The 19,533-nt window shown below is 42.4% G+C and overlaps 1 pseudogene; it reads right to left on the bottom strand.

Annotated features, from left to right (window-relative positions):
• Nucleotides 1-9,430: 9,430 nt before the first annotated feature.
• The window catches only part of LOC119525138, a 30,224-nt pseudogene continuing 20,121 nt past the window's right edge, over nucleotides 9,431-19,533 (bottom strand).

Below are 19,533 nucleotides of genomic sequence, written 5' to 3'. Positions count from 1 at the left end.
TCAGGTATCCACCACCAGCTACCCCAATTCCTTAGAACCTAAAAAGGGTTGTCTAAAGTGTGTGTAAGAGTGCCCACCAGAGTGACCTCTCGGCTCGTTTTGGAATCTCTCTGCCACTGAAGCTTATTTCATTTCCTTTCACATCCCCCTTTTGGTCAAGAAGATGTTCTCCGTCCCACAATGCCGGGTCTACATTCCTCCCCGGGAGTCATATTCCACGTTGCCAGGGAGATTCACTCCCCTGGGTGTCTGATCCCACGCAGGGGGGACGGCAGTGATTTCACCTTTAAAGTTGGCTTAGCCAGAGAGAGAGGGCCACATCTGAGCAACAAAGAGGCATTCAGGAGGAGACTCTTAGGCACAAATATAGGGAGGCCTAGCCTCTCCTTTGCAGCAACCATCTTCCCAAGGGTAAAACTTATGGTAGAGGGCTCAACCCATCAAACCACCAGTCCCCTATGTCTGTGGTCATGTTAGCAACCATGGAGGTGGGGTAGGCGAATATCCCTGCATTCTCCAGAGGCTCCTCAAGGGGGCACTACATCTTTTTTTTTCCTTTTCTTTGTTTTTTTTTTAACTTTCCCTTCTTTTTTAAATCAACTGTATGAAAAAAAAGTTAAAAAGAGAACAAACATACAATAAAAGAACATTTCAAAGAGACCATAACAAGGGACTAAGAAAAAAACAACTAACCTAAGATAACTGCTTAACTTCCAGCATTTTCCTACTTTACCCCAAGAAAGTTACCTAATATAGCAACATTTCTGTGAACTTGCTCCTACTATATACATCAGAAATTAACAGACCATAGTCATTCCTGGGCATCCCCAGAACGTTAAATAGCTTATCTGTTCTTCTTGGATTATTGTTCCCCCTTCCTTAATTGCTCTCTATTGCTAGTTCCCCTACATTCTACATTATAAACCATTTGTTCTACATTTTTCAAAGTTCACATTAGTGGTAGCATGTAATATTTCTCTTTTTGTGCCTGGCTTATTTCGCTCAGCATTATGTCTTCAAGTTTCATCCATGTTGTCATATGTTTCACGAGATTGTTCCTTCTTACTGCCGCGTAGTATTCCATAGTGTGTATATACCACATTTTATTTATCCAGTCATCTGTTGAAGGACATTTGGGTTGTTTCCATCTCTTGGCAATTGTGAATAATGCTGCTATGAACATTGGCGTGCAGATATCTGTTCGTGTCACTGCTTTCCGATCTTCCGGGTATATACCGAGAAGTGCAATCGCTGGATCGAATGGTAGCTCTATATCTAGTTTTCTAAGGAACTGCCAGACTGACTTCCAGAGTGGCTGAACCATTATACAGTCCCACCAACAATGAATAAGAGTTCCAATTTCTACACATCCCCTCCAGCATTTGTAGTTTCCTCTTTGTTTAATGGCAGCCATTCTAACCGGTGTTAGATGGTATCTCATTGTGGTCTTAATTTGCATCTCTCTAATAGCTAGTGAAGCTGAACATTTTTTCATGTGTTTCTTGGCCATTTGTATTTCGTCTTCAGAGAACTGTCTTTTCATATCTTTTGCCCATTTTATAATTGGGCTGTCTGTACTATTGTCATTGAGTTGTAGGATTTCTTTATATATGCAAGATATCAGTCTTTTGTCAGATACATGGTTTCCAAAAATTTTTTCCCATTGAGTTGGCTGCCTCTTTACCTTTTTGAGAAATTCCTTTGAGGTGCAGAAACTTCTAAGCTTGAGGAGTTCCCATTTATCTATTTTCTCTTTTGTTGCTTGTGCTTTGGGTGTAAAGTCTAGGAAGTGGCCGCCTAATACAAGGTCTTGAAGATGTTTTCCTACATTATCTTCTAGGAGTTTTATGGTACTTTCTTTTATATTGAGATCTTTGGTCCATTTTGAGTTAATTTTTGTGTAGGGGGGTGAGGTAGGGGTCCTCTTTCATTCTTTTGGATATGGATATCCAACTCTCCCAGCCCCATTTGTTGAAAAGACCATTATGACTCAGTTCAGTGATTTTGGGGGACTTATCAAAGATCAGTCGGCCATAAATCTGAGGGTCTATCTCTGAATTCTCAATTCGATTCCATTGATCTATATGTCTATCTTTGTGCCAGTACCATGCTGTTTTGGCAACTGTGGCTTTATAATAAGCTTCAAAGTCAGGGAGTGTAAGTCCTCCCACTTCGTTTTTCTTTTTTAGAGTGTCTTTGGCAATTCGAGGCATCTTCCCTTTCCAAATAAATTTGATAACTAGCTTTTCCTAGTCTGCAAAGTAGGTTATTGGAATTTTGATTGGGATTGCATTGAATCTGTAGATGAGTTTGGGTAGAATTGACATCTTAATGACATTTAGCCTTCCTATCCATGAACATGGAATATTTTTCCATCTTTTAAGGTCCACTTCTATTTCTTTTAGTAGAGTTATGTAGTTTTCTTTGTATAGGTCTTTTACATCTTTGGTTAAGTTTATTCCTAGGTACTTGATTTTTTTAGTTGCTATTGAAAATGGTATCTTTTTCTTGAGTGTCTCTTCAGATTGTTCATTTCTAGCATATAGAAACATTACTGACTTATGTGCATTAATCTTGTATTCCGCTACTTTGCTAAATTTGTTTATTAGCTCTAGTAGCTGTATCGTCGATTTCTCAGGGTTTTCTAGATATAAGATCATATCATCTGCAAACAATGACAGTTTTACTTCTTCTTTTCCAATTTGGATGCCTTTTATTCCTTTGTCTTGCCGGATTGCCCTGGCTAGCACTTCCAGCACAATGTTGAATAACAGTGGTGACAGCGGGCATCCTTGTCTTGTTCCTGATCTTAGAGGGAAGGCTTTCAGTCTCTCACCATTGAGTACTATGCTGGCTGTGGGTTTTTCATATATGCTCTTTATCATGTTGAGGAAGTTTCCTTCAATTCCTACCTTTTGAAGTGTTTTTATCAAAAAGGGATGTTGGATTTTGTCAAATGCTTTTTCAGCATCTATTGAGATGATCAATTGATTTTTCCCTTTCGAGTTTTTAATGTGTTGTAATACATTGATTGTTTTTCTTATGTTGAACCATCCTTGCATGCCTGGAATGAACCCCACTTGGTCATGGTGTATGATTTTTTTAATGTGTCTTTGGATTCGATTTGCAAGTATTTTGTTGAGGATTTTTGCATCTATATTCATTAGGGAGATTGGTCGGTAGTTTTCCTTTTTTGTAGCATCTTTGCCTGGTTTTGGTATTAGATTGATGTTAGCTTCATAAAATGAGTTAGATAGTGATCCATTTTATTCAATGTTTTGAAAGAGTTTGAGTAAGATTGGTGTCAGTTCTTTCTGGAAAGTTTGGTAGAATTCCCCTGTGAAGCCATCTGGCCCTGGGCATTTATTTGTGGGAAGATTTTTGATGACTGATTGGATCTCTTTGCTTGCGATGGGTTGGTTGAGGTCTTCTATTTCTTCTCTGGTCAGTCTGGGTTGTTCATATGTTTCCAGGAAATTGTCCATTTCTTCTACATTATCCAGTTTGTTGCCATACAGTTGTTCATAATATCCTCTTATAATTTTTTTAATTTCTTCAGGATCTGCAGTTATGTTACCTTTTTCATTCATTATTTTGTTTATATGGGTCTTCTCTCTTTTTGATTTTGTCAGTCTAGCTAGGGGCTTGTCAATCTTGTTGATCTTCTCAAAGAACCAACTTTTGGTGATATTTATCCTCTCTATTGTTTTTTTGTTCTCTATGTCATTTATTTCTGCTTTACTCCTTGTTATTTCTTTTCTTCTACTTGGTTTAGGATTGGTTTGCTGTTCATTTTCTAGCTTCTTCAGTTGATCCATTAGTTCTTTGATTTTGGCTCTTTCTTCCTTTTTAATATATGTATTTAGTGCTATAAATTTCCCCCTTAGCACTGCTTTTGCTGCATCCCATAGGTTTTGGTATGTTGTGTTCTCATTTTCATTCATCTCTATATATTTAGCAATTTCTCTTGCTATTTCGTCTTTAACCCACTGATTGTTTAGGAGTGTGTTGTTTAACCTCCAGGTATTTGTGAATTTTCTAAGTCTCTGATGGTTATTGACTTCTAATTGTATTCCATTGTGGTCAGAGAATGTGCTTTGAATAATTTAAATCTTTTTAAATTTATTGAGGCTTGTTTTATGTCCCAGCATATGATCTACTCTGGAGAAAGTTCCGTGAGCACTAGAAAAGTATGCGTATCCTGGTGATTTGGGATGTAATGTCCTGTATATGTCTGTTAAATCTAATTCATTTATCAGATTGTTTAGGTTTTCAATTTCCTTATTGGTCTTCTGTCTGGTTGATCTATGTATAGGAGAGAGTGATGTGTTGAAGTCTCCCACAATTATTGTGGAAACATCAATTGCTTCCTTTAATTTGCCAGTGTTTCTCTCATGTATTTTGTGGCACCTTGATTGGGTGCATAGACATTTACGATTGTTATTTCTTCTTGCTGAATTCCCCCTTTTATTAGTACGTAGTGGCCTTCTTTGTCTCTCAAAACATCCCTGCATTTGAAGTCTATTTTATCTGAGATTAATATTGCTACACCTGCTTTCTTTTGGCTGTAGCTTGCATGAAATATTTTTTTCCATCCTTTCACTTTCAGTTTCTTTGTGTCCCTGTGTCTAAGATGAGTCTCTTGTATGCAACATATTGATGGTTCATTTTTTTTTGATCTATTCTGAGAATCTATATCTTTTAATTGGGGAGTTTAATCCATTTACATTCAACGTTATGACCGTGAAGGCATTTCTTGAATTGGCCGTCTTATCCTTTAGTTTATGTTGCCATATTTTTCCCTCTCTCTATTAATATCCCTTATTGTACCCATACCAAATCTCTTTAGTACTGAACCTTTCTCCAAGTCTCTCTGTCCTGTCTTTGTTTCTCTGTCTGTAGGGCTCCCATTAGTATCTCCAGTAGGGCAGGTCTCTTGTTAGCAAATTCTCTCAGCATTTGTTTGTCTGTGAAAAATTTAAGCTCTCCCTCAAATTTGAAGGAGAGCTTTCCTGGATAAAATAATCTTGGTTGGAAATTTTTCTCACTCAGAATTTTAAATATATAGTGCCACTGCCTTCTCGCCTCCATGGTGGCTGCTGAGTAGTCACTACTTAGTCTTATGCTGTTTCCTTTGTATGTGGTGAATTGCTTTTCTCTTGCTGCTTTCAGAACTTGCTCCTTCTCTTCTGTGTTTGACAGTGTGATCAGTATATGTCTCGGAGTGGGTTTATTTGGATTTATTCTATTTGGAGTTTGCTGAGCATTTATGATTTGTGTATTTATGTTGTTTAGAAGATTTGGGAAGTTTTCTCCAACAATTTCTTTGAATACTCTTCCTAGACCTTTACCCTTTTCTTCCCCTTCTGGGACACCAATGAGTCTTATATTTGGACGTTTCATATTATCTATCATATCCCTGAGGTCCATTTCGATTTTTTCAATTTTTTTTCCCCATTCTTTCTTTTATGCTTTCATTTTCCATTCTGTCATCTTCCAGGTCACTGATTCGTTGTTCAACTTCCTCTAGTCTTGTACTATGAGTGTCCAGAATCTTTTTAATTTGGTCAACAGTTTCTTTAATTTCCATAAGGTCATCCATTTTTTTATTTAGTCTTGCAATGTCTTCTTTATGCTCTTCTAGGGTCTTCTTGATTTCCTTTATCTCCCGTACTATGGTCTCATTGTTCATCTTTAGTTCTTTGAGTAGCTGCTCTAGATGCTGTGTCTCTTCTGGTCTTTTGATTTGGGTGCTTGGGCTTGGGTTATCCATATCGTCTGGTTTTTTCATATGCTTTATAATTTTCTGTTGTTTTTGGCCTCGTGGTATTTGCTGAACTTGATAGGGTTCTTTTAGGGTTTGTAGAACTATTGAAGTCCTTATCTCTAATTTATCATATCTACAGCTTCGTGGAGTACACTTTCTCTAACTAACCAGCAGGTGGCATCCACGAGCCACCTGTTCTCTGCAAGCCAGTTCTCCCCTGCTTAGCCTTTTTGTTCAGTGGGGGAGTGAGTCTTGTGGGGCCCAATTGGTGTACCAAGCTTGCGTGTGTAGTTGGTGTTGCCTGCCCTGTATGTGGGGCGTGTTTCTGGGCAGTCGAGGAGGGGGAGTGGCCCTAAGAATCAAATCTCCCTGATGATCCTAGAGTTTTAAAGCTGCTGCAATAGTCTAATCCTTCAGTTCAGTCTTGCCATAGTTTGTCTCTGCCACTGACCCACAAGTCCTTGGTATTGGCGTATGGCTCCTGAGACTTGCAAGTGGGTCCCTCTTCCAGGCTGTGCACCCCGGGTCCTCTGTTGAGGGATGACTGTGCTATGTCACAGGTGAGTGCCGTCCCCCCAGGGCAGTTCTGGGCTGCTGGGCTGTGTAGGGAGGCTCCCAGTCTGCTCAAATGATGGCTGAGTGGGGCTTTGTTAATTCACACTGCTCCACCTTCCCAACTCTGGGACAATCAGCTGAGGTTGCAGGGAAGGCTAATGTCCACGCCCAGTTTTGTGGAGTGTGCCTGTTATTTGAAGCACTTCCGTCACACTGGGTTGTCTGGGGCAGCTCTGGGCTATGGGGCTGGGGATGGGCAGGACTGTTTCCTGTCCACCAGGATGGTGGCTGTGAGCGGACACCCCCCTTTTCTTGGGAAGTTGTGGTGTTTAGTGAATTTCCTCAGCCACTGGATTATTGCCTTTTGTCTCTGAGCTCTCTTAGTTCTGCTCTTGACTTGACATGCCCAAATTGCAATTCTTTGAAGCTTTGTGTATTGGGCTTCTTAGAGTAATTGTTTTAGAAAAAGAAAAAAGGATTAAAAAAAAAAAAAAAGGGCCCTCCTCAGAGATCTAATGGGTTATTGAAATGGTAATAGACAAAACAACCAGGGCCATTAAGGAAAGGTCCACAGGGCAGAGAGATCAGCTTTTCTTCAGGATTTGCATATGCGCCTGAAGACCTGAGCTCCGTCCTTCCCCTTTCTGTGTTCACCAGAACTCCAAAAATCCTCTGCTTTTATTTTGGAGTTTTTCGTGTTGTTTTTTTTTTTTTTCTATGCCTGTCTCCTCTCTGCTGGGCTGGCAGCTCTCAGATTCTCTGGTACCTGGTCTCAGTCTATCTATGGTTGGAGTATGGATCAGTAGAATGAGTTTCCGACAAGGGCTGCCACTGCAGTTCTCCCTTCTCCTTCCCAGAGCTGGCAGCCCCTCCTCCCATGGGACTGAGCCTGGCAGGGAGGGGCGCGGGTCCCCTGGCTGCAAAAACTTACAGATTTCGCTGATCTCAGCAGTTCGACATTTTCATGAGTGTTGTATGAAGTATGCCCAAAGACAGATTGCTCTGTGGTATCCAGTCCACGCAGTTCCTGGCTTTCTACCTACTTTCCTGGAGGAGTAACTAAAACTTACAGCTCACCAGTCTGCCATCTTGCCCCGCCTCCCCCCTGAGGTCTTTTTTATATCCAGGAAAACATCTCTCAAATTTAAGGCTTCCATTTCGTAGCTTAAATCTTAATTACATGTTGCCCACCCATTTTAAGTTTCACTTTGCTTACAAGTCAGAGAAAAAAGCATTTGCAGCTTGTTTATGCGAGTTTATGCTGTCTTTGCATGCATTTTAAAGCTAAAGTTCAAGGAAGAATGGAAATGAAATTTTCCTTGTCAAGAACAGTGATAAATTATAATCATCATTACTAAGATTTTGAAAAAGGACATGTATGGTAGAAAGAACAGAAAATAAAACATATAATTCTACCTCACTCTAAATCCATTCTCCCCAAACCTCTGATTTACCTTTTTTTTTTTTTTTGCTGAGAAGAAATTGGCAATAAAAATATTCTTTTGATGGCTCTCTCTCTATATAGGTATATTATTATGTAATATATTATATAATAATACTTATTATTGAAGTTGCCCCCTAGTCTTTCCACAAAGAGGATTACAATTACCTCATCTAATCTCCTACATAAGTCTTCATGACATCCCATTTATTGTTTTTAATTTTAATACATTTTTTATCGTGAACTTTAACATATATACGTAACAGTGATAACTTTCAAAGTACAACTCAAGAAGTACAATTCAAGAAGTACAATTCAAGAAGCAGTTAGACAGCAAACTTCAAAGAATGTCATGGGTCATAGTTCCACAACTTCAGCTATTTCCATTATTGTAAAATATAACATATATACAGAAAGGTGTCAACTTTCAATATATAGCTCAACAAGCAGTTATATAGATAATTTCAAACATTGTTATGGGTTACATTTCCAGTTTCAGTTCTTTCCTTATTATGCAATATAAGGTATACACAGAAAGATGAAGACCCTCGAAGCACAATTCAATGAGTAGCTATAGAGCAAATTTCAAAACATGCTATAGGTTACAGCTCCATCATGTCACCTACCTCCTTCCAGCTATTCCAACAGGCAAGATAGGATTTGACAGAGGTCTATGACTACTAAAACTTTAAATATATGTGTATATATATTTATACATTTATGTATGTATTTATTTATTTATGCATTTAGGTGTGTGTATATATATGATATATATATGCATATATCATATACATATATCATATATATATATATATATATATATGATACTGAGGTGTTGGAATAATTTATCCATTTAAAAAAATATTCTATACTCATTCTACCATGGACTTGAATACAGAATACTGTCCAAATTACTTTTTCTCCTCTTTGGTGGATATTACTATCCCTTCCATGATCTCCCTTTATTAAGAAATGCATTCATTTTTTCCCATAATATAAGGGTAGGGAGTCATGTACCATTTTTTCACATATCATTAGAAAAGTAAAAGATGCTCTCCGAAAGCCTTTATAGTTTACAACTTAAAAATATAATTTCTCAGTCATCCATGGGTTTAAGTAAATTTTAGCTTTTACAGCTGAAGCATACCATAGTAGGAATAAGTTTATTTTACTGTTCTTCTACTAAGGTCTCTTTTTTAATTTTTTTTTTAAATCCTGGAAAGTAGGCAGTAAAACAGCTCTGGAAGAATTTACAACAAACTGCATGAGGAGCTGGGAAGCTGAGGGGTTGGAGCAGGGTTGGGATAAATGGATGTGGAAGGGGTCCTCTCCTCAGTCACTGTAGCCTCACCATATCACCAAGGGAGGAGGGATTCTTTAGTCAAAAAGGAAGAAGAAGGGGAGGAGGGAGTGGGAGGTGGAGGGGACAAACAGAAAATAAAAGGTCATTGTTGCCTGTTTGAATCCAGCGAGAATTGCCTGGCCCTCTGTTGGGGGAAGCCCTTTGAAGGGGAGGCAGAAGGCTGGAGGAAGGCTGGGCAGGGAGACAGCCATGGGATGACCCTGTCCGCCAGCACCATGGACCTGGTGGGCATAGAGGAGGGAGAAGAGGTGGGCACTGGTGGAGGATCCAGTGGAGGCTCCCAGAGGCCTCTGGGGCACCTTGGCTAATGTGTGATCCTGTGACCCTGTGTGCTCCTGGAGTAGCTCCCTTAGTCATAGTTCCCATAGTATGGTGGCCACTGGCCCTGGTTCTGATAGTACTAGTTCCATTGCTGCAGATGCTGGGCTGAGGGTAGGTCTGTGTGGTGGGGGATGGTGGAGGAGTATAGAGAGTCTGTAGCCAACCTAGCTCTCATAGTTGTAGGCAGGTGGTGGCATTGGTGGAAGTGATGGGGAAGTGTAGCCCTGGCTGTAAGTTCCCCTGGTTGTAACTGGGCTGTGGAGGGCTGCTGATGGTGGGAGTGCTGATATTTGCGCTGGAGCCAGATATGCTGCTGCTCTCACTGTAGCTGCTGGCTCCTGGGGGATTCTGAGCAGCGCTGTAGCTGGGTGGTGGTTGCAGCTGCTGTGGTTGTGGTTGAGCTTGTGGTGGTGGTGGCTGCTGCTGCGGGATCCAGTTGTAGCTGCATCAGTTGTGGGAGTTGTTATCCTGGCTGTTCTGGCTGTAGCCACCACCTCCATTGTGGTTGAAACCTCCTCTGTAGTTGCCTTCTCCACCACTGCCTCCCCCTCTGTTCTGAAAACCTAATGGGGGAGCCTTGGTTGTCACAGTGCTGGAAACCACTGCCTCCACAGCACTGAGAGCCACCACTGCCTGGGTTGTTAAAGCACTTTTCATGGGGTGGCCCAGCCTTGCAGCCTTCCTTATATTGCCTTACCAGCTTGTCTGATTTCTCCCACTGCAAATCAATGAACAGAACCTTGTCCAGAAAGTCCCCCAACATCTGGCTTTCATTTCTAATACTGGATGATCTGGGACATCCTTCCCTTCCTCATCGGTTCGGCTTTATTGTTCAGTCTTTTAGGTCCTCCTCAGTGGGACAAACTACAATAGGTTTTTTGCTGGAAGCCTTCAAATGGTCTCATTTTTTGTCTCTGGGCTGACCATAAACATTTGTCTGATGTAGCATATTGCGTTTCTTGTGGGCAGCGATCTGGATGAGGTGTTTGAGGTACTGTGTGGCCTACCAGAATAGGACATCCCAGCAGCCAGTATAGGCCCCTCACCTGCATCTTATCCATTATGGCATTAGTACTCATGATGACTCCTTGGCTGGGTAGAAGGCTGCATGTTTAATGGCCCACATGGTCTTGCCAACAACAGGCAGTCTACCTTCATCAGAATCTCACACTCTGCCTTGCTCTTTGGTCTGATGGTACCCCAGATCTGTTCACTAAGGGGAAGGTGCTGGATGAAGGTGAAGCCTGGTAAGACAGAATAGTAGGGCTCTGCCCTCTGCCAGAAGTTGAAATCCATGGCAAAATTCTTCACCAGGACATAAGAGTAAAGGGCCTGACCCCATAAGGTTTCCTTCTGGATTTGGAAGGCCATGCCCATCCACCTCCTGTTCTTGGTAAAGGAAAAGTACCACATCATTCTCATATTTAAGGGTCATAAAGCAGCCAATCACATCATTCTCTGCAAACTTGTCTCTTAGTTTTCAAACTGGCTATTGGTCAATTTCTTCCCAGTGTCTCCATAGCCATAAGAGAAAGGCTCTTCCCCTAGCCAAGTGCTGCAGAGACCAGTTGATGCAGGCTATGCGGGGGTCAGGCTCAGTACATGGAAGGTGTTTTATGGACATTTCCTCACTGATCTTCATCTGGAAACACACACAGCCCCTTCTGACCCCATGGCTGGCATGGCCTCCTGACCACAGATATCCAAAGTCCTCATTTATGAGTGGGTAGCCACGACTCCAGTTTCTGGCAACCTTGAACTGGAGATTGCAGTTATATGTGTCAATGGCAACAGGGGCCTCATCAAAGTCATCTCCATCCTCTTCAGTGGCAGGCTGAGAGCAGCCCCTTCTGCCCTCTTGGCGCTCGAAGTACCCCCATCCTGGATTTCTTCATACAGCCTCTTGAAACTCTGGAATTTCTGTCTGGCTTGGATTAAGATGCATCCGGAAGAAGGAAGCTGGTGGGTGCTTGTTGTTTCATCTTTATCTTCACTTCTGGGTGATAGGCCTGCTGCTGCTGCTCCATTTACAGTGTTCTCCACTCACAGCCTACTTCTTCTCTTGCTTGATGAACTGGGTTGTATAGAATGGATTCTACCTAATACTGTCCATGACATAATGTCCTTTCTGCCCCAGGCAGTTGCCAGGCTCCGGGTGTGGCTGCAGCCCAGACAGCAGTGGCCGTGCTGTCCACTCCAGCTTAGAGTACCCCTTGGTCTCGACCTCCTTGTTATTGTGCCCAGGTCATCCCAGTTCATTGTCAGCCTCTAACTCCCAGTGTCGTCAGGCAACTCAGCCTCCAACATTGCCTGCAGTTGCTCAGCTAGCTGGACCTTGAGGCTGCAAGTGTCCCAGCCATGGAGCTACAGCTCCTCATAAAGTTTGTTCACATTCAGAGGGTGCATATCTATGGCCCAACCTCCCAGGGCTCCATCCCCCTTAAACCTTTCCTGTCAGGGGATGAGTGAGAAAGGGGGGGTCACTATAATGGTACTGTCACTGCAACCTCCTAAGGTCTCTTTTTAAATGTGATTTGTAATATAGCACTTTTTACAACTCAAGTATACTAGATCAGTTCCAAACTTGATCAGTTACAAACATACTGTTTGGAACCTCTCTCCCTGATGGGTTTCTTATTTCTATGTGGAATTTGAACTACCTGGAATTTGCAGTGTCCTCCAAATAGAAAAAAAATGATGGTTAGCCTCATCTCATGTGTCAACTTGGCCAGATGATAGGATCCAGCTGTCTGGTCAAGCAAGCACTGGCCTAACAATTGCTGTGAGGATGTTTGTGCCTGGTTAATTAATCAACAGGCTGGTTTATTAAATTATCAGTCAATTGGCTGCAGCTGTGACTGATGACACACTGAAGGGTGTGTCTTCTGCAATGAGAGAATGCAATTGGCTGGATTTAATCCAATTAATCAGTAGAAGACTTATAAGTGAGACAGAGAACCGTCACTTCTTCAGCTGTCCAGCGAAGCATTTCCTGAGGAGTTTGTCAAAGTTGCTGGTTCGTTTCCCGAGGAGTTCATTGAACATGTTCGTCAAAGACCCCAGTTCATTTCCTGAGGAGTTCGTCAAAGTTGTCAGTTCATTTCCTGAGGAGTCCATTGGACATCATGCTTGGAGTTGACAGTTTGCTGACTGCCCTACAGAATTTGGACTCATGCATACCCACAGTTGCATGAGTCACTTTTATACATTTTATAGTCATAGATACCTCTCATTGATTCTGTTTCCCTAGAGAACCCTAACCAATACAACTTGGTACTGAGAGAGGGGTGGTTCTTGAGAAACAGAATCTTAAAATGGGATTGTACAATTTATTTGCTACTCTGATTAGACTCAAAGGCACTAATGACTCTATTTCCAATAATCAAGAGGGAACTGACAGTCCATGGCATGAGTTGGTAAAGGAGATACACAAAACAGCACCATTTGATTCTTCTAATCATACTCTTGTATGAAGCAAGGCTCTGGGTGACAGTGTTTTTGACACCTTCACAGAGTTTTGCAGAGTTAAGAGGTATAATGATGTTGGCTGGCTGCTCTTAGATACATTGGATAAAGTTGTAAGAGAAAGAGATGAGCTAAAGGCTTCAAATTCAAAACTTAAATGGTGTATGACAGATGTAAAGGTTTCTGTGTGTGCCCTGAAAGAATATCATATTTCCTGTGCCCGCAGACTTGAGTATTCTGAAAACCAGACGTAGACTCTCATTGTGCAGCTAGCAGATTTACAATGTAAACTAAACTCTCAACCTCTCAGGGTGTCTGCTGTTAAAGTAAAGACATTGATTGGAAAACAATGGGATCCTGAAACTTGGGATGGTGACATATGGATTGATAATAATGGCAATGAGGACATTGGAACCCTGGATTCTGCTGAGTCATTATTAGCTTTACCTGTAGAGAGCTGTCCTGAGGAAACAGCTTCCCCACCTCCAGTTTGCTCTAAGGAGCCTGCCATCCAACACCCACCTAAAGAGATTAACCCTTCAGTACTTGCTAATCCTGTAATCACCTCCCCTGAGGAAGCAGCCCTCACTCCTCTGGAGAGATTAATCCTGTTTTAAGAGATGAAAATGCAACAGAATGTCCTGAGGTAAATGGCTTGAGGGATAATTCTAAACTCTTTTTCATGACCCACTCCCACCACCACCTTCAAGACCTATAACTAAAGTCCCAACAGGCCCTGAAGGGAGAGGTACAAAGTGTGACCCATGAAGAAGTACGCTATACTCCAAAGGAACTGTATGAGTTTTCCAACTTACATAGACAGAAACCAGGGGAATATATATGAGAATGGATATTAATGGTGTGGGAAAATGGTGGAAGGAATATAAGGTTGGATCAGGCTGAATTTAGTGATACAGGACCACTAAGCACAGATTCTGCATTCAATGTTGTAGCTCGAGGGGTTAGAAAGGGCGTTAACAGTCTGTTTGGGTGGTTGGCTGAAACATGGATCAAAAGGTGGCCTGCATTACCAGAGGTTGAAATGCCAGAACTGCCCTGGTACAATGTGGAGGAGGGGATTCAAAGGCTTAGAGAGATTGGAATGTTAGAGTGGATTTATCATGGAAGACCTGCTCACACACCCCTGGAATGTCCAGAGGACACACCTTTTACAAGGACTGTGAGGAATAAATTTGTGAGAATATCTCCATCATCCCTGAAGAGCTCTGTAGTCACCCTTCTCTGTAGGTCAGATATTACTATAGGAACTGCTGTCACTGAGCTGGAATCCTTAAACACAATGGGGATAATAGGGGCCTGAGTCAGCAGAAGCCAAGTGGCTGCAGTTAATTGCCACAGACAAGGTGGGCAAGGCTACCATAATGGAAAACAGGCTCAAAGCAGCAATCAAATTAATATGACTCACAGAGACTTATGGCATTAGATAATGGATCATGGAGTACCAAGTAGTAAAATAGATGGGCAATTGACTAAATTCTTGTTTGAACTATATAGGCAGAAGAATTCTAGGTCATGTGAACAAAAGTCTCCCCTGAATTACAAAAACAGGAAGTCACAGCCCCTTAATCAATTCCCAGACTTGAGAGAGTTTACAGATCCTGAGCCCCTTGAATGAAGGGAAGGCCAGGTACCCTTAGGGAAGGACCCTGTTACACTGCCAAAAATATATACTGTTAGTCTTCCTCCCAGCCTTCCCCAGGGGGACCTAGGGCCTTTTACCAAGGTAACTGTGCATTGGGGAAAGGAAATGAACAGATATTTCATGGATTATTAGACACTGGTACAGAAGTGACATTAATTTCCAGAGACCCAAAACATCACTCTGGTCCACCAGTCAGAGCTGGGGCTTATGGAGGTCAGGTGATTGATGGAGTTTCAGCTCAAGTCCATCTCACAGTGGGTCCAGCGGGTCCCCAGAACCATTCTGTGGTTATTTCCCCAGTTCTAGAATGCATAATTGGAATAGACATACTCAGCAACTGGCAGAATCCTCACATTGGTTCCCTGACTCATGGAGTGAGGGCTATTATGGTGGGAAAGGCAAAGTGGAAGCCACTAGAACTGCCCCTGCCTAGAAAAATAGTGAACAAGAAGCAATACCAGATTCCTGGAGGGACTGCAAAGATTAATGCCACTCTTAAGGACTTGAAGGATGCAGGGGTGGTGATTCCCACCACATACCCTTTCAACTCTCCTATTTGGCCTGTGCAGAAAACAGATGGGTCTTGGAGGATGACAGTGGATTATTGTAAGCTTAACTAGGCGTTGACTCCAATTTCAACTGCTGTTCTAGATGTGGTATCATTGCTTGAGCAAATCAACACATCCCCTGGTACCTGGTATGCAGCTATTGATCTGGCAAATGCTTTTTTCTCAATTGCTGTCAGTAAGCACCACCAGAAACAGTTTGCATTCAGCTGGCATGGCTGGCAGTTTACATTCACTGTGTTACCTCAGGGTTATATCAACTCTCCAGCCCTATGTCATAATATTGTCCACACGGATCTTGATCATTTCTCCCTCCCACAAGACATCACACTGGTCCATTATATTGATGATATCATGTTGATTGGACCTAGTGAGCAAGAAGTAGCAACTACTTTAGCTTTGTTGGCACGGTATTTGCCTGGCAGAGGATGGGAAATAAATCCAACAAAAATACAGGGGCCTTCCACCTCAGTAAAATATCTAGATATTCAGTGTTGTGGGGCCTATCGAGATATTTCTTCTAAGGTAAAGGATAAGCTGTTGCATCTGGCCCCTCCTATGACCAAAAAAGAAGCACAATGCTTAGTTGGCCTCTTTGTATTTTGGAGACAACATATTCCTCATTTAGGTGTGCTACTCTGGCCCTCTTACTGAGTGACCAGAAAAGCTTCTAGTTTTGAGTGGGGACTGGAACAAGGTGAGGCTCTGCGACAGGTCCAGGCTGCTGTGCGAGCTGCTCTGCCACTTGGACCATATGATCCAGCTGACCCAATGGTGCTGGAAGTGTCAGTGGCAAATAGAGATGCTGTTTGGAGCCTTTGTCAGGCTCCTATAGGAGAATCACAGTGCAGGCCCTTAGGATTTTGGAGTAAAGCTTTACCATCCTCTGCAGATAACTACTCTCCATTTGAAAAACAGCTGTTGGCCTGCTACTGGGCCTTAATAGGGACAGAATGCTTAAACATGGGCCACCAAGTTAACATGAGACCTGAGTTATCTATCATGAGCTGGGTGTTGTCTGACTGACCAAGCCATAAAGTTGGGCGTGCACAGCAGCACTCCATCATAAAATGGAAATGGTATATACAAGATAGAGCTCGAGTAGGTCCTGAAGGTACAAGTAAGTTACATGAGGAAGTGGCCCAAATGCCCATGGACCCCACTCCTTCCACCTTACCTTCTCTTTCCCAGCCCACAGCTATGGCATCTTGGGGAGTTCCTTACAGTCAATTGACTCAGGAAGAGAAAACTCGGGCCTGGTTTACAGATGGTTCTCCATGATATGTAGGCACCACCTGAAAGTGGACAGCTGCAGCACTGCAGCCCTTTCTGGGATGTTCCTGCAGGACAGTGGTGAGGGGAAATCCTCCCAGTGGGCAGAACTTTGAGCAGTGCACCTGGTTCAATTTGCTTGGAAGGAGAACTGGCCAGAGGTGCGTCTGTTTACTGATTCCTGGGCTATTGCTAATGGTTTGGCTGGATGGTCAGGGACTTGGAAGGAACATGATTGGAAGACTGGTGACAAAGAAGTCTGGGGAAGGGGTATGTGGATAGACCTTTCTGAGTGGGCAAACAACATGAAGATATTTGTGTCCAAAGTGAATGCTCACCAGAGGGTGACTTCAGCAGAAGATTTTAATAACCAAGTGGATACAATGACCTATTTGGTGGATACCAATCAGCCTCTCTCCCCAACAACTCCTGTCATTGCCCAATGGGCTCATGAACATAGTGGTAATGGTGGTAGGGATGGAAGTTAAGCATGGGATCAGCAACATGGACTTCCACCACTCACCAAGGCTGACCTGGCCACAGCCACTGCTGAGTGTCCTATTTGTCAGCAGCAGAGACCCACACTCAATCCTCAACATGGCACCATTCCCTGAAGTGATCAGCCTGCTACCTGGTGGCAGATTGATTACATTGGACCACTTCCATCATGGAGGGGGCAGTGAGTTTTTCTTACTGGAATAGACAAATACTCCAGATATGGGTTTCCCTTCCCTGCACAACATGCTTCTGCCAAAACTACCATCTGTGGGCTTACAGAATGCCTTATCCACAGTCATAGTATTCCACACAGCATTCCTTCGGATCAAGGAACCCACTTCACTGCAAACGAAGTGAGGGAATGGGCACATGCTCATGGAATTCTGTGGTCTTACCATGTTCCCCATCATTCAGAGGCAGCTGGGTTGATAGAACGGTGGAATGGCCTGTTGAAGACTCAATTACGGTGCCAACTAGGTGGCAATACCTTGCAGGGTTGGGGCAGTGTTCTCCAGGAGGCTGTATATGCTCTGAATCAGCGTCCACTCTATGGTGCTGTTTCTCCCATAGCCAGGATTCATGGGTCCAGGAATCAAGGGGTGGAAACAGGAGAGGCACCACTCACTATCACTCCTAGTGATCCAGTAGGTAAATTTTTCCTTCCTGTCCCTGCAAGCTTAAGCTCTGCTGGTCTACAAGTCTTTGCTCCAAAAGGAGGAGTGCTTCCACCAGGAAACACAACAATAATCCCATTGAACTGGAAGTTAAGACTGCCACCTGGCCACTCTGGGCTTCTTATGCCTCTGAATCAACAGACAAGGAAGGGGATTACTCTACTGGCTGGGGTGATTGATCCTGACTGTCAAGGGGAAATAGCACTGCAACTACACAGTGGAAGCAAAGAAGAGTTTTCCTTAAATACAGGAGATCCCCTAGGGTATCTCTTAGTACTACCATGCCCTGTGATTAAAGCCAATGGAAAACTGCAACAACCCAATCCAGGCAGGTCTACCAATGGCCAAGAAACTTCAGGAATAAAGGTTTAGTTCACCCCACCAGGCAAAGAACCACAGACAGCTGAATTGCTTGCTGAGAGTAAAGGTAACATGGAATGGGTAGTGGAAGAAGGTAGTGATAAATATGAACTATAGCCACATGACCAGTTACAGAAAAGAGGACTATGAGGGCATGAATATTTCCTCCTTGTCTTATAAGACAAGCAAATATATTTGCTTTCTTCTCTGTCTTATCCCCTTATCATATGGCATAACCTGTACTGTTCATTTTGCTGTATTTAAGCTAAAGGAAATTATTTTTAAGAGCTAACATCACCCAAGGACTTGCACCCTATTCTGGAGAGATTTAGTGCATTTCCAGTTATACGTTGCACAGCGGAGTATTGTTAGGCAAAATATATGGCTGTTATTGTTAACTACTTAGAGATAAAGTATGGTTTTAGGTGATAACTGCCAAGTTGAGAAGGGGTGGACTATGATGGTTAGGCTCATGTGTCAACTTAGCCAGGTGATAATACCCACCTGTCTGGTCAAGCGAGCACTGGCCTAACAATTGCTGCGAGGCTGTTTGTGTCTGGTTAATAAACCATCAGGCTGGTTTATTAAATTATCAGTCAATTGACTGCAGCTGTGACTGATGACTCACTGAAGGGCGTGTCTTCCACAAGAGAATGCAATTGGCTGGATTTAATCCAATTAATCAGTTGAAGACTTATAAGCGAGACAGATAGAGGATCTTCACTTCTTCTTCAGCTACCCAGCGAAGCATTTCCTGAGGAGTTAGTCCAAGTTGCCAATTCATTTCCTGAGGAGTTCACTGGACATATTCCTTGGAGTTGACAGTTTGCTGACTGCCCTACAGAATTTGGACTCGTGCATACCCACAGTTGTGTGAGTCACTTTTATAAATTTTATAGTCACAGATACCTCTCATTGATTCTGTTTCCCTAGAGAACCCTAACTAATACAACCCTTTACTTTAAAAAGTCCATTTATCAAAGGCAATCTAGGCTCTCAGAGTTTTGGGTTACAGTGAAGAAGTATGGGTTCATTCATTAAAGCAACACATATCTGAAAGTATCTATGTATCAAGCACAGCTCTAAGTGCCAAAGATGGAGAGCAAAACAAAATATACAGTCTTTAAATTTTAAATCTTACAGTTTCGTGGGGAAGACAGACCTTAATTAATTGTACAAATAAACATAAAATTATAAATTGTGGTAAGTGCTTTGAGGGAGAATTATAGTAAGAGATTATAACAGGGGAACCTGATTAAATTAGAAGGAAGTGACATTTAAGCAAAGAAGTATGCTTAGGAGTTAGGCAAAGAGCTGGATTTGAGGGATTGAAAGAAAGCTAGATTGGTGGAATCATAGTGGGAATGGGAAGGGGAATGGGACAAGAGATAAAACTGTAGAGGTTGGCAGGGAGCAAATCACAGATGGTCTTGTGGAATATGCTAAGAGTTTGAACTTTATCTTAAGTGCAATGGAAAGCTATTGAAGGGTTTCAATCAGGGGAGTAACAGAGGTGTATTTTAAAAGGTGAATGCTGTATAAAGAATGGATTAGAATGGGGCAAAGGAGGAAGGAGTCATTGTCCTAT

This window comes from Choloepus didactylus, assembly GCF_015220235.1.
Source record: "Choloepus didactylus isolate mChoDid1 chromosome 24 unlocalized genomic scaffold, mChoDid1.pri SUPER_24_unloc1, whole genome shotgun sequence".
NCBI lineage: Eukaryota > Metazoa > Chordata > Mammalia > Pilosa > Megalonychidae > Choloepus > Choloepus didactylus.
Note: the sequence above shows the minus strand (reverse complement) of the source record. Positions and strands in the feature narration are given on the sequence as shown.